General features: G+C 52.0%; 1 protein-coding gene across 1 annotated transcript in view; it reads right to left on the bottom strand.

The window, feature by feature from the left end:
• The window catches only part of LOC138373602 (programmed cell death protein 7-like), a 74,199-nt gene that overhangs the window by 1,187 nt on the left and 65,661 nt on the right, over positions 1-7,351 (bottom strand). The window lies entirely within an intron of this gene.

The following is a 7,351-nucleotide window of genomic DNA, read 5'->3' as shown; positions in this document are numbered from 1 at the left end:
ACTACAGTAGAACCTCGAGTGACGATCTCCTCAAATGGTGAGCATTTTGGGTAACGATTGCCCAAATCGCCGACAATTCATCTTGTATGGCGACCGCTCATTTGAATGACAAGACCACATGGTGGGGTCGCGCTGCTTCGCGCTGCTTCGCGCACATCCTTGGACGCTTCCGACGATGCAAATAAATTATGTTGTTTTTGTTTAAAGATACTAATGATGCTGGGATATAAAGGGGTGACTGCTGAGATGTTGCAAAGCAATGACTTTTTTGTAGAAAAAAAGAAATTAATTTTTTTTAAATATAACAAATGTCAAAAAGGTTCGTTCGGTGTTCGGCAGGTTTCTTAAATAAAAAAAATAAGAAACAGTTGAAACAATTTGGAAAATGGACAAATGCCATAAAGGTTCGTTCAGTGTTTGTCAGGTAGGCTGCTCCATTACTGAGACATAAATGAAAAATACATAACAAATGGAACATATTTGCAACAAAGAAAGATTGTTATAATGGAGCAGCCTACCCGACAAACACTGAACGAACCTTTATGGCATTTGTCCATTTTTCAAATTGTTTCAACTGTTTTTTTATTTTTCATTTTTTTATTAAGAAACATGGAGCAGCCTACCTGCCGAACACTGAACGAACCTTTTGCTATAAGACAAATGAAAAAACCAGCGTTGAATGTAATGAAACGCCATTTTCTGGGTGAGACCCAGAGGCTCCCCGGAGCTTTACCAGGCTGATATGCTAATGTCAGACTTTGGCATCAGTCATGTGTATGGAGTTCTAGGGCCTACCGGGGACCACGGCCTGAACCTGGCCCTCTCAGAGAGGCAAGGGGAGAAATGGCCTATAGAAACCCCCGTGTGGTTGGAAGCATTCTATGTCTGCCATCGACCGGGTTAAGCATCCAGAAAGGTAAGCATTCCAAAACAAACCCCCTATTCTGGTTAAAATTGCTACCAAAAGCCGAACTAGTGGATAGAACTCCCCAACAGAAAACAAGCAAACTAGTATGACGTCACACATAAGCTGCGCGCCACTGTCTGCGCAGCTCCCCCCTCCCCAGGAGGGGGAAGGGGAAGACCCAGACCTCTCACGACGGCTATCCACCCATCAGTTCTGAGGCTGGATGTCAAAACACGCGAAAAGCCACGAACCGGAGGGAGGAAGGGATGCTGGGGAGCCTCCGGGTCTCACCCAGAAAATGGCGTTTCATTACATTCAACGCTGGTTTTCTGGGGGAAGCCCCGTCAGCTCCCTGGAACTAACTACCCACAGAGGAAGGTCAAAGGGACAGAACAGGGAGGCGGACACCACACACCCCTCAACGGAAGCGAGACAACCGGCAGGAAACGCCAATCCCAGGCGACACAGCCCTGAAAGGGCCCGGGAACAACAGAACACAACGAGCAGCAAGCACCCTGTACGAACACCAAAAAATCCGTGCCCGAATGACAGCAAGGACACGCCGCCCAGACTTCAGCAAGAGCAGCAAAGCCACGAACTTCACGGGCATGGGGAAAGAACACAGACATGCTAGCCGCAACAACACGGCGGACAACCTGGGACACCTTCACCCGCGAACAGAGAAGAACGGAACTGGATCAACTCAAAACGCACCCCGGACATAGAGGCCGTGGCACGCAATCAACAGTGGAGGGCCGCCACTGAACACAAAACACGATGCACCCCCGGCCTGACCAACCAAACACCAACAAACCAAGGACCCCACCAGAACGCAGCAGCCCCATCCCGTGCCAGAAAAGATGGAGACGGCTGCCATCAAACAACCAAAACGCCAAGACCAAAGGAGCAGAAACCCCTGCAGAGGAGAGCAAGAAGCACAGCGACCCGACCCCCAGAGGCAAATGCCAACAGGAAAAAAGAGCCGTCGAAAAACAAATCTGAACCGAAGAGGCACCACCAACTGAGGAGAAGACAAAGCACACCGACCAGAGACCAGGATGGTGCAAGTGGCGCACAAACAGGCCGGAGGTGAAACAACGCACGAGACAGTTTACTAATGGTGCAAAAGCAAGCCGAAGCGGCTCCACCAGCGCCGCACGAAATGAGGCGACTGTATGCAGCAAGACGACGGCCCTCAATCCCCACCAGAAAAACCAAGCCGACGCTAACAACCGCAGCCACCTAAGAAGGGACAGGAAGAAAAGGAAGGACCCCCAAAATACCCCATACTGCCGCCAAGAAGAAACACGCCGGTGGGACACCAACAACGAAGCCATCAGACCACCAACCGGAGGCGAGACACACGAGACAGAACGTAATCAGCCCCAACAAGGCACATCCGAGCCCAGGAAGAGGCGAAGTAGCGGGAAGATCTCGGGCGCGACCACCAAAGAAGCCCAAGCCGGCAAAGGAGAAGATGGAACGTCTGCCAAACAGAAAAGCTCCCAATGTGAGCAAGCCCGCCAGGAGATCAGAAACGACGGGTCCGACACGAGACATCGCAAGACCCTGAAAAGCCAACAGGCAGGGCAAGCCAGGAAAACCAAGGTGTAAGGGCTGCCACCAGAATAAACAGTACCCGAACCAAGGGGTACAAGCAACGAAAACAGACCAAGACACATAAGCGCACCAAATGACACAGGCTGAAGAAACACCTAAGAAGCCAAGGAACAGACGAAGAAGAACCCCTGCGGCAGAGGAGGAAACAAAGGGAACGCACAAGGAAGGGAAGCGGCGGAAACCCCCCCCCCCATACAGCAACAAGTGCAGGCAAAACCGAGCAAAGGAGATGCCAGGGAAGCGACAGGGAAAAGGCAGGATGAAAGAGCCAAGCACAAAACCCCAGGAAACACAACCAAGGGCGGACCATCAGGCGTGGACAGAACCCCACGCACATGGAAGGGCCAAGCCAGGGACCCGAAGACCACAAAAATTAACACAAGCAAACCCCCATACGCAAAGCCCAGGTACAAAATAGCAGCAAAGTGCCACACCACAACCTGACACAGAAACAAGGACACGCCACCGCAAAACACGTTACAAATGCACATGTGCAGCAGCAACATGCACCACACACAACACGCACCATGTATGCAGCAACTAGTCTCTGCAAAGGCAGAGAACGGTGCAGGCAGACCCCAGGCCGACCCGAGACAGGACCAACGGAGACACAACAGAACCCAGCAGGCCCAGGAACCCCGCACCCCAGGCAACTGACGGCGGAGATACCTGCTCAATACCTGCTTGACAGGGTTCCGGAGTTCATTGACTCCCCAAGCCCGTCCCGAGGTTAGGCTGAAGAAACACCTAAGGAGGTTAGTCCACCCAGCTTTTGCTTGGTGCGGGCCCACAGGCCCACTCGCCCATAACAGCCAGGACGGTCCGAAACCTCTATTAGAAAACAGGCTAGTATTCTCTGTAAGACGACCACGGATGTACCGGCAATACGTCTTATGCTCGCAGGGGGGATGTTTAACAACCGGAGACCTCTGATGTTTATACAGTGTTCCCTGATAATGCCTATGGCACCACTGCTCCCCACTGGTACTATTCTGCATGTACTTCCATATAGGCGGGACCAAAGAGCCAGAGCTCAAACCCTGCAAGCACAACCAAGCGAGCCCAACCAGGTAAGTACATAACCAGCACCACAACCCCACATACCTCATAACACAAAAGAGGTGGGTCCCTTGAATGACTCCAGCATGGGTTGGACATGCCTATGAATGGGACTGGAAGGGTTGAAAAGGGACAGACACCGGTGTGCCAACAGTCTCATATTTGTACATAAATATACCTAAATAACGACAGGTACATAAATATGTCCGCATCCAGCGCCCGGCCGAAAGACGCCAGACTGCATAAACAAAGCTGTCGAACGGAGGCACGAACGTGACACGACCCAACAGTGCCAAGAAGATCCTGGATGCACCGCCAGGTGAAGAAGCCAGAGCCAGACATGCAGGAGAGCAGGGTAGAGGCGGAGGAGGAGGCCCACACCCATGACACAGGGAAAACCTTGGCGCTCTCCCCACAGCTGTAATCCAGGACACCCCCGGAGCGACGTGCCACATACCGGAGAAGGGAGAAGAGCGAGAGGCGAAGCCCCCGAGAAAAAAGGGCGCAAAACACCAGCACTGAAACACACCGCCCCAACCAAAACAAACTCCCACGGCGCATGCGCATGACACGCTGGCCGAACAGCACAATCCGCTCTGCGTGAAGGCGCCAACTAGAACCACGGCACAAAAAATTTAGCCAAACAAAATGGAACCCTAGGGAACCGCAAAGTAGAAAAAGCAACCCATCACACAGGACAGGAGCCAAAAGAGTAAGCAGCGACAACATAACTGGCCAATGAAGCGAAGACAATGCCCCCAATGGGAACCCAGCCGGGCCACGAGTAGCCCAACTGGGCTACAAGGAGCCCAATCCGGCGACATGGACTAGGAGCCAACAGAAGTTCCAATAATACGGGAAGTAGCGAAAACCTACCCGAACCCTCGAGAACACAGAAGCAAACACCAGTCCCGAAGGCACACAAAGGAACAGTCGCACCCGAGACCAAAAGTCACGTTGAACCCCAATAACGGGGAAGCATGACGAAGATACCCCGCCCCAAAAAAGGGGAAAGCAACGGAGAAGAGTCCCCACCTACAGGACGAAACCAACCGATACAAGGTACAAGAAATTGAGCCCGGGGAGGAGCCGACGCCCAATAACTCGTATGGCGAGGGTGGAGGAAAAACCCCCCCCCCGCGTAACCGCAAGCCCCGCCTAGAGGGTAGAACCCCCCCCCCCGCGGGGTCCTAAAGGGGCCCCAGGCCCCCCCAAGTCAGCCCCTTCCCAGCCGGGAACCCACACAACAGGCCCCGGGGCCGAGCCGGTCCCTCAAAGCCCCGGCCGTACCAGAAAACCGGGGCAGCCGCGAAAATACTAAGGAAGGGAACCCACTGGCAGACTCTTACAACAGAGCTGGAGGAACAGGCTCAAATGCTCCTTTCACTCCCCCGGAAGGGGAATTCCTCGAGACCGCCCGAGTCTCAAAACCATCGAACCAAAACGGGGCAGCCCCGGGGCTCCCGGGGAACAAACAAACGAGAACACCACCAAAGCTCAACGTGCAATGCCCCTGCTGCCTGCACCTGCTTAGTCAGCATACAACTGGGTAACCGAGCCACAACAAGCAACAAAACTCGCAGGAGTCCGGGTCGAAGGTGTCACCGACCCCACAGGCAGCAGACAGAGGCAAAACAGAGAGTCACCCTGAGACAAGGGGTGAGAGCAACCCTCAAACTCGCTGGAAGCGAGGGGGGACTCGGGTCACATCCATCGAACCCGCGCACCCCCAAGGGTTTCCCAGGATCCCCATCGTTTACCATAATAGGACTCGCGCTCAGGTAATCCCAGGCAGGGTACTGCTAACCGGCGCCTGAAGCTACCAAACAACTTTTTAAGAGTTGAACCCCCGGGACGTGTACACTCACGGGGACCTAGCAGGGGGAACCACCAGAATAATACTCAGAACACAAGGGACACAGGGGGCAAGAACAAAGGCAGACCCCCACCAGGAAGATAAACAAAAATAAAAATAAAACCCCACAAGAGGACAGCATACCCAGGTGGAACAGAGCCGGCCGCAATATAGGTAAAAACAGGCTGCGCAGCACCCTTTGCCCCACCAGTGCAAAACTGCCCCTTACCCTAAGGCGAACAAGGGAGACAGAACACCCGAGCACACAAAGGGCGGCCGAAAACCAAGCAGTAAACGGCCTAGCAGAGGCAGAACCCAAGGAACTTGTGGAAGGTGGCCCCAAGCCCCAAGGGCAGTACTTACAGGGCACCTAGGGAAGGTAACCCTAGGCGCATGCAGCCCGAGTACTGGAGACTCACTCCCGGCTCACACACCACCTAGAAGACAGACACCACACTCTAGGTACAGTGCTGAAAAAACTAATGGAGCCGGAGCACACAACCGGTGCCTATAGCATCAGCCGAAGAACTGATGGGTGGATAGCCGGCGTGAGAGGTCTGGGACTCCTCCTTCCCCCTCCCGGGGAGGTTATCTTGTGGTTATCTTGTGATGATTTCGGGGCTTTTAGTGTCCCCGCGGCCCGGTCCTCGACCAGGCCTCCACCCCCAGGAAGCAGCCCGTGACAGCTGACTAACACCCAGGTACCTAATTTACTGCTAGGTAACAGGGGCATAGGGTGAAAGAAACTCTGCCCATTGTTTCTCGCCGGCGCCTGGGATCGAACCCAGGACCACAGGATCACAAGTCCCGCGTGCTGTCCGCTCGGCCGACCGGCTCCCTAAAGGGGGGGAGCTGCGCAGACAGAAGTGTAGTGACGTGTGACATCATACTAGTTTGCTTGTTTTCTGTTGGGGAGTTCTATCCACTAGTTCGGCTTTTGGTAGCAATTTTAACCAGAATAGGGGTTTGTTTTGGAATGCTTACCTTTATGGATGCTTGACCCAGTCGATGGAAGACATAGAATGCTTCCAATCACACGGGGGTTTCTATAGGCCATTGCTCCTCTTGCCCCTCTGAGGGGGCCAGGTTCTGGCCGTGGTCTCCGGTAGGGCCTAGAACTCCATACACATGACTGATGCCAAAGTCTGACATTAGCATATCAGCCTGGTAAAGCTCCGGGGAGCCGACGGGGCTCCCCCCAGAAAAAAATATTGAACAAACTTGAAGAAAGAAAAATGTCATAAAAGTTTGTTCAGTGTATGTAAGGTAGGCTGTTCCATTATTTAAAACATCGAATATCATATTGATGTTTTTCGTTGATAGAACGAATTAATTTGATTTCCTTTATTGATGATATCTATCAAGATAACCAATATTGGGTTAAGTTGCCGTGGAAACTGAACCACCCCCAATGTCCTGCAAATTACTTTTTGGCATCAACTCAATTAAAATCACAGTTAGTTAGGCTACATAGGCAGGCTGACAAATTACAACTGTATCATGAATTGATACAGCAACAACTTGGTAACAAATTTATAGAAGTTGTTGACCACGACAACCATAAATTAGGCCATTATTTGCCACATCATGCTGTCATGAAAGATTCAGTGACGACACCGATCAGAATTGTGTTCAACTGCAGTGCCAAAATAAAGGCAGACAGCATGTCATTAAATAATTGTGTACAAACTGGACCTAGTCTAACCCAAAGACTACAGGATGTTTTGTTACGATTTCGTTCCGGCATTTTCACCTATACGGCTGACATCAGTAAAGCCTTTTTAAAAGTAGGCTTGAAAGAGGAAGATCGTGACTTTACTAAATTTCTCTGGGTAAAGGATCCACAGGACCCTAATAGTGACATCATCACTTATAGGTTTGTGTCAGTTCTGTTCGGAGCAACATCTTCA

This window comes from Procambarus clarkii, chromosome 5 (assembly GCF_040958095.1).
Source record: "Procambarus clarkii isolate CNS0578487 chromosome 5, FALCON_Pclarkii_2.0, whole genome shotgun sequence".
Lineage (NCBI taxonomy): Eukaryota > Metazoa > Arthropoda > Malacostraca > Decapoda > Cambaridae > Procambarus > Procambarus clarkii.
This window is presented reverse-complemented; position numbering and strand designations above follow the sequence as displayed.